Source organism: Rana temporaria, chromosome 11, assembly GCF_905171775.1.
Source record: "Rana temporaria chromosome 11, aRanTem1.1, whole genome shotgun sequence".
Classification (NCBI taxonomy): domain Eukaryota; kingdom Metazoa; phylum Chordata; class Amphibia; order Anura; family Ranidae; genus Rana; species Rana temporaria.
In genome coordinates, this window is record NC_053499.1 from 57675891 (window position 1) to 57682955 (window position 7065).

Below are 7065 nucleotides of genomic sequence, written 5' to 3' on the forward strand. Positions count from 1 at the left end.
AGGCGTTCTGGAGCACCCAGGCCAATTTTGACATTTCTCTCCTACATGTAAAAATCATCATTTATTTGCTAAAAAATTACATAGAACCCCAAAACATTATATATGTTTTTTTTTCAAATACCCTAGAGAATACAATGGCGGTTGTTGCAACTTTTTATCTTGCACGGTATTTTCGCAGCAATTTTTTGAACGCGTGTTTTTAAAAAAAAAACTGTTTTGTGCTTAACTACTTGCCGTCGCCGCACCGTCATAATACGTCCACAAGGTGGCTCTCCTAGGCGAGATCACGTATTATGACGTCCTACCCTTTAGCCGCCACTAGGGGCGCACGCGCGCCGCCGGAGGCGCGCGCACGCGCCCCCCGCTCGCCCCCGACTCCCGTGCGTGTGCCCGGCGGGCGCGATCGCCGCCGGGCACACGCGATCGCTCGGTACAGAGCGGGGAACGGGAGCTGTGTGTGTAAACACACAGCTCTCGTTCCTGTCAGCAGGGGAAATGCTTTTCTTCGGTTCATACACTGTATGAACCGAGGATCAGTGTTTCCCCTAGTGAGGCCACCCCCCCCCCCCACAGTAAGAACACACCCAGGCATACTTAACCCCTTCCCCGCCCCCTAGTGTTAACCCCTTCACTGCCAGTGGCATTTTTATAGTAATCTAATGCATTTTTATAGCACTGATCGCTATAAAAATGCCAATGGTCCCAAAAATGTGTCAAAAATGTCCGAAGTGTCCGCCATAATGTCGCAATACCAAAAAAAAAAATCGCTGATCGCCGCCATTACTAGTAAAAAAAATATTAATAAAAATGCCATAAAAATACCCCCTATTTTGTAAACGCTATAACTTTTGCGCAAACCAATCAATAAACGCTTATTGCGATTTTTTTTTACGAAAAATATGTAGAAGAATACGTATCGGCCTAAACTGAGGAAAAAAAATGTTTTTTTATATATTTTTGGGGGATATTTATTACAGCAAAAAGTAAAAAATATTCATTTTTTTCAAAATTGTCGTTCTATTTTTGTTTATAGCGCAAAAAATAAAAACCGCAGAGGTGATCAAATACCACCAAAAGAAAGCTCTATTTGTGGGAAAAAAAGGACGCCAATTTTGTTTGGGAGCCACGTCGCACGACCGCGCAATTGTCTGTTAAAGCGACGCAGTCCCGAATCGCAAAAAGTACTCTGGTCTTTGGGCAGCAATATGGTCCGGGGGGTAAGTGGTTAAAAACAAAACAGTAAAGTTAGCCCAATGTTTTTGCATAATATGAAAGATGAAGTTACGCCGAGTAAATAGATACCCAACATGTCACCCTTCAAAATTGCACACGCTCGTGAAATTGCGCCAAACGTTGCTACTTAAAAATGCCCATAGGCGACGTATTGCAAGGTATTGGAGTATTGAGGGGGTATTGCAGAGTATGGGGGGGTACTGCAGAGTATGGGGGGGTATTGCAGAGTATGGGGGGGGTATTGCAGAGTATGGGGGGGGGATTGCAGAGTATGGGGGTGGTATTGCAGAGTATGGGGTGGTATTGCAGAGTATGGGGGGGTATTGCAGAGTATGGGGGGGGGTATTGCAGAGTATGGGGGGTATTGCAGAGTATGGGGGGTATTGCAGAGTATGGGGGGGAGTATTGCAGAGTATGGGGGGTATTGCAGAGTATTGCACTCATACTTTAGCGCTTATCATTATTTTTATATTGCAGAGTATTGCGCAGGGATGGCTGGATCTTTGACTGCAATTGTCACAGATCCAGCCCACAGTGCGGCGGCTGCTGCTGCCGCCCGCTCCCCCCCCTCCCTCTCCTCTCACACTGTACCGAACGGTACAGAGAGGAGAGGGAGGAACCGGCGTCATTACATGACGCCGGTTTGTTTACAAGTGATCGCGCCGTCATTGGACGGCGCGATCACGTGGTAAGGAGCCGCTTCCATTGGCTCCTTACCGCGATCCGTGTTGCTGCGGGTCCCGTGGACCCAGCGAGCGCCGGTGATCGCGTGTGCGCGCCCGCTCGGGCGCGCAATTCTGACTCTCTGGGAGGACGTATATTGACGCCCTCCTAGAGTTAGGGAACCGCCTTGTAGCCGTATTTCGGCTATAGGGCGGTTACCAAGTGGTTAAAAGCTGATATTCTGCCCTGGGGACCAGACATTTTCCCCTACTTCTTATCTTCATTTGTACTGCTCCCCTCACCCCCCTTGTGGGCTCTCCTACCTCTGGAGCCTATAAGAGAACACACAGCTGCTGGAAGCTTTGCCTTTACCAATTGAAGGTGTGCACATCCAGCAAGCAGTGATGTGGACATCTGAAGAAGGACCTCAAGAAGTAAATAGAAGAGTGGAGTAGGATCTTCAGGTGACCATGGCTTCAATTAAGTAAAATGGGCATTCAGATTTTTTTTCCATACCAGCAGTTACTATAGTTAGAGGGGAAGATTGGACAGCCGCACTTCCACGAAATCCTTAAAAAGGTTGCCTTTAATGATAAAAATGGAAACAGCACTACAAATCACAGCAGACAGTGGGGTATATAGCTGACGTGTTTCGCACTGTAATATCAGCGCTTAGTCATAGCTAAAACAAAATGGTACACAACTCAAATATATACACACCTAAACGTGTGTTGATGTGTGTTGGAATGGTAGAAAACAATCGATGGTGATCACCTGGAGGGGTGGACCACATTAGTGGTGAAGTCTAACACACATAACTGAGGTAAAAATTGGATAAAAACCAGGTGCAAAATGTATAAGGATACATCTTTCCTTTATTTCATGGTCTAAATATATTTTCATGTATTTTGTGGACTCTCCTGTAGTCGCCATGATATATATCATATTCACCCACTGAGGGTCCCACTATAACAAAAATAGAAGCATTGGGATGTTCATTCTGTGACTCGTCTATCTGAGACCTCACATTCATGTCTTCTGCTAGGTCATTGATACTAGAAAAGTCAGGCAATTTAGCCAGACATTAATTAATATAACCTCTAGCACACATGAGAAAGACCATAATACTAATACCATCATAATTATATCCTATAGGTCTCGGACATCCCTCTACTTATGTACACAATTTTTTATAATTTTTTATTTCTTTTTTTTTTTATATTCATCTTATTCATAACCATACGGGTTAGTGCAAATTGCCTTTTTACGTTATATGAGAACATCTTCTCACATTTAATTGTGACAATATGCTCTGTTATTTAATATACCTCTACACATTACATCTAGTACATTCACTATTCATTATCCTTCCTCGTTGGTTTCATGGGGCTCTTGGGGGTTCTTTATTGAGGATCATTCACATGCTAGATTGGCCGACTTATCGAGCCTTTTCCACACAGCATTTATTTCGATCGGGTGCACATGTATGCTCTCTTTTATTTTGTCATACAATTTTATTATTGTTTACAAAAAATAATTTGTTACACATGGACACACTCTGGTCTTCATACCAGTATGTGTATATTGTTTAGAGAGCACCATACGTGTTGCCCCTGTCTTCTATATGATGATATGTTTAGTCCATACACACAATAATCCTCTAATCAATTCCCTAGATGTCCTCATGGTTGAAGACTTCAAAGGTCTCAATACTTTTAATGCCTAAAAATTCTTCCTAGGTTTTTTATTATGATATACATCTTGAATAATTGTACATGGTGGGGATCTAAGGTTATGTGGTGGGAGTCATACCTATATTTGCACCTCTCTTCCCCATATACCTCCGATTTCTATTGTGTTTCTAGATGTATGGACACACACATAACGATCACCCAACTTTTTTCTCAAATATACTCACCATCACAATTGTATGATGAGCATAGATTTGATTATTCTTAGTTAATAGGTACATGAAACATATACTTTATTTTAATATAGCTCTTTATCCGAGCTTCATTATAGTCACCGATAAATTTGCACAACTCTACTTTTACATATAACTTTGAGCTTTGTCTTCTTATCACATTAATTTCTTCTCCCATTGATTTTCTTTTTGCTCACAACGTTTGAGTTTCCTGTTACATAATGCCACCTTATTTTTGATGTTTTTTTTATTTGCATCATCATAATTTACATACATGCACAGGATCCTCTGCTTCTTCACGTTGTTTCACATGTCGAATAGAAACACATGCACACATTTGTGTTTGAATGACATCGCTCTGTGCTATTCATTGTCACATTGATTATATTTGTATGTCAATTTATTGTCACTAGACTTTATTCATGTCTTTATTTTATATTTAAGGTTCATGTCCTTTTTATCCTTATACATTTTGCACCTGGTTTTTATCCAATTTTTACCTCAGTTTTGGGTTTTTCTATATGTGTGTTAGACTTCACCACTAATGTGGTCCACCCCTTCAGATGATCACCATCGATTGTTTTCTACCATTCCAACAAACATCATTAGCGATGGTTGGTCACAGGTGAAGGTGGATCACGTGACTGGTTTGGCTTGGTTTAGGTGTGTATATATTTGAGTTGTGTACCATTTTGTTTTAGCTATGACTAAGCGCTGATATTGCAGTGCGAAACGTGTCAGATATATACCCCACTGTCTGCTGTGATTTGTAGTGCTGTTTCTATTTTTACCATTAAAGGCAACCTTTTTAAGGATTTCGTGGAAGTGTGGCTGTCCAATCTTTTCTTCAAGTTTTGCTCCGTGCATTGCCTGCACCCACGCTTCTGAAAGGACACTGATTGCTTAGTGCACTCACCTGGAGAGGCAGTTTATTTCTCCTCTACCTGTCTATGGACTTTGCATTCATTTACTGCCAGCTCGGGAGTGCGTACTAGCTTGTCCGTCCATTGGATCTGGTTCTACCATCCGGACACTATTCTCTCGGAGGATCAGCTTATACATGGATACTAATATGCCTACTTCAACAGCAGCAGAACCGGGATACAGTAGGACCCTCAAGGCGCCTTCAGATAATCCATTGAGATTGAACACACAAGTCCCAATACCGACCATCAATGAGGACAGTAACATTCCACTCATTAAAATGTTCAGGAAACTTGAACAGCTGATGACAAAGGAAATCAAATCATACTGGGATACCCACTTTTTATCCGAATACATATCTTTGACTCAAATCCCACGAGGCTTACAGATCAAAAAGTTTCCATCATCTGAGCTTTTTGATGAAGACCTGAAATCAGAGTGGACTGACACCTTGAACATTTGCTCACTTAAAATGATGGAAATTCTTACACGATCAAACCAGAAGCAAGTGGAAAAGCTACAGGCAGAAATTATTTCTATGCAGAAAGATCTAGTTCCATTGCAGACACATATCGAATTTGCAGAACTAGATGGACATCTAAATAAAAAATTGGACAAACTAGAAAAATCTGTTATAGACACCAAGGGCCAGATCCATGAAGAAGTTACTTATTCAGTTCTAATAAAGAGAAGGAGGATACCCCAGCATTTACATCCACACATGTAGCACAGTACCCCTATTCCAATCACCATAGAATGTCTCAAGGTGGATATTGATTGACCAATAATCTACTGTAATAGGAGCAGTAAAATTTGTGTAATCACCCTGTTCAACTTACATAATTCCATCCCTTAGTGTCTAAAAGTGTGCATAGGTGTTATTCAGAGGTGCATTGGTGCTATTATTTTCATGTAAAAGGCTGAAGGTGTGAATTGTTTTCAAATTGCCAGGGTTAAAACGGCATTATATGTGGAAGACCGATGTAGTAGAAGACCCCAAGCCAGTTTAGTTATGGAATGTACCTTTTCCTTAAAATGTAAGAAAACTGCTGTAGGCTATTTTCACACCGAGGCATTGGGGGCATCGGCGGTAAAGTGCCGCTATTTTTAGCTGCATTTTACTGTCTTATTTGCAGGGCTCTGGCTTTCACATTGGAGTGAGAGAAGAGACACTTTACAGGTGCTATACAGGCGCTATTTTTAGCGTATAGCGCCTGTAAAGCGCCTCAGTGTGAAAGCGGCCTCAGAATTTGCCTCCTTATGTCGGGCTGCTCTTTGTTGAGAGTGTGTTTATCTCCACAATGTACAGATCTTTGAAATTCTTACTACACTGTACTGTATATGACAATTTTACACATTACAAGTTAGCTTGTGTTTGGATGTTGAGTCTTTTGGATTAACAATCTATCGCAATGCATTTCTGGCCTTGAAAGACAAAGGATAGGACAATCAACATCTCCCTTTGCACATTCCATGGTGATTAAGGGGACAGTGCTACCTGTGCAGATATACATGCAGAGATATGTTCCTGAATGCTCAGAACTTAACCACTTAAGCCCCGGACCATTTTGTTGCTAAATGCCCAGGCTAGGTTTTGCGATTCGGCACTGCGTCGCTTTAACAGACAATTGCGCGGTCGTGCGACGTGGCTCCCAAACAAAATTGGCGTACTTTTTTCCCCACAAATAGAGCTTTCTTTTGGTGGTATTTGATCACCTCTGCGGTTTTTATTTTTTGCGCTATAAACAAAAATAGAGCGACAATTTTGAAAAAAATTCAATATTTTTTACTTTTTGCTATAATAAATATCCCCCAAAAACATATATATATATAAAAAAAAATGTTTTCCTCAGTTTAGGCCTATACGTATTCTTCTACCTATTTTTGGTAAAAAAAATCGCAATAAGTGTTTATCGATTGGTTTGCGCAAAATTTATAGCGTTTACAAAATAGGGGATAGTTTTTTTGCATTTTTATGAATTATTATTTTTTTACTACTAATGGCGGCGATCAGCGATTTTGTTCGTGACTGCGACATTATGGCAGACACTTCGGACAATTTTGACACATTTTTGGGACCATTGTCATTTTCACAGCAAAAAATGCATTTAAATTGCATTGTTTATTGTGAAAATGACAGTTGCAGTTTGGGAGTTAACCACAGGGGGCGCTGTAGGAGTTAGGGTTCACCTAGTGTGTGTTTACAACTGTAGGGGGGTGTGGCTGTAGGACTGACGTCATCGATCGAGTCTCCCTATAAAAGGGATCACTCGATCGATGCAGCCGCCACAGTGAAGCACGGGGGAAGCTGTGTTTACATA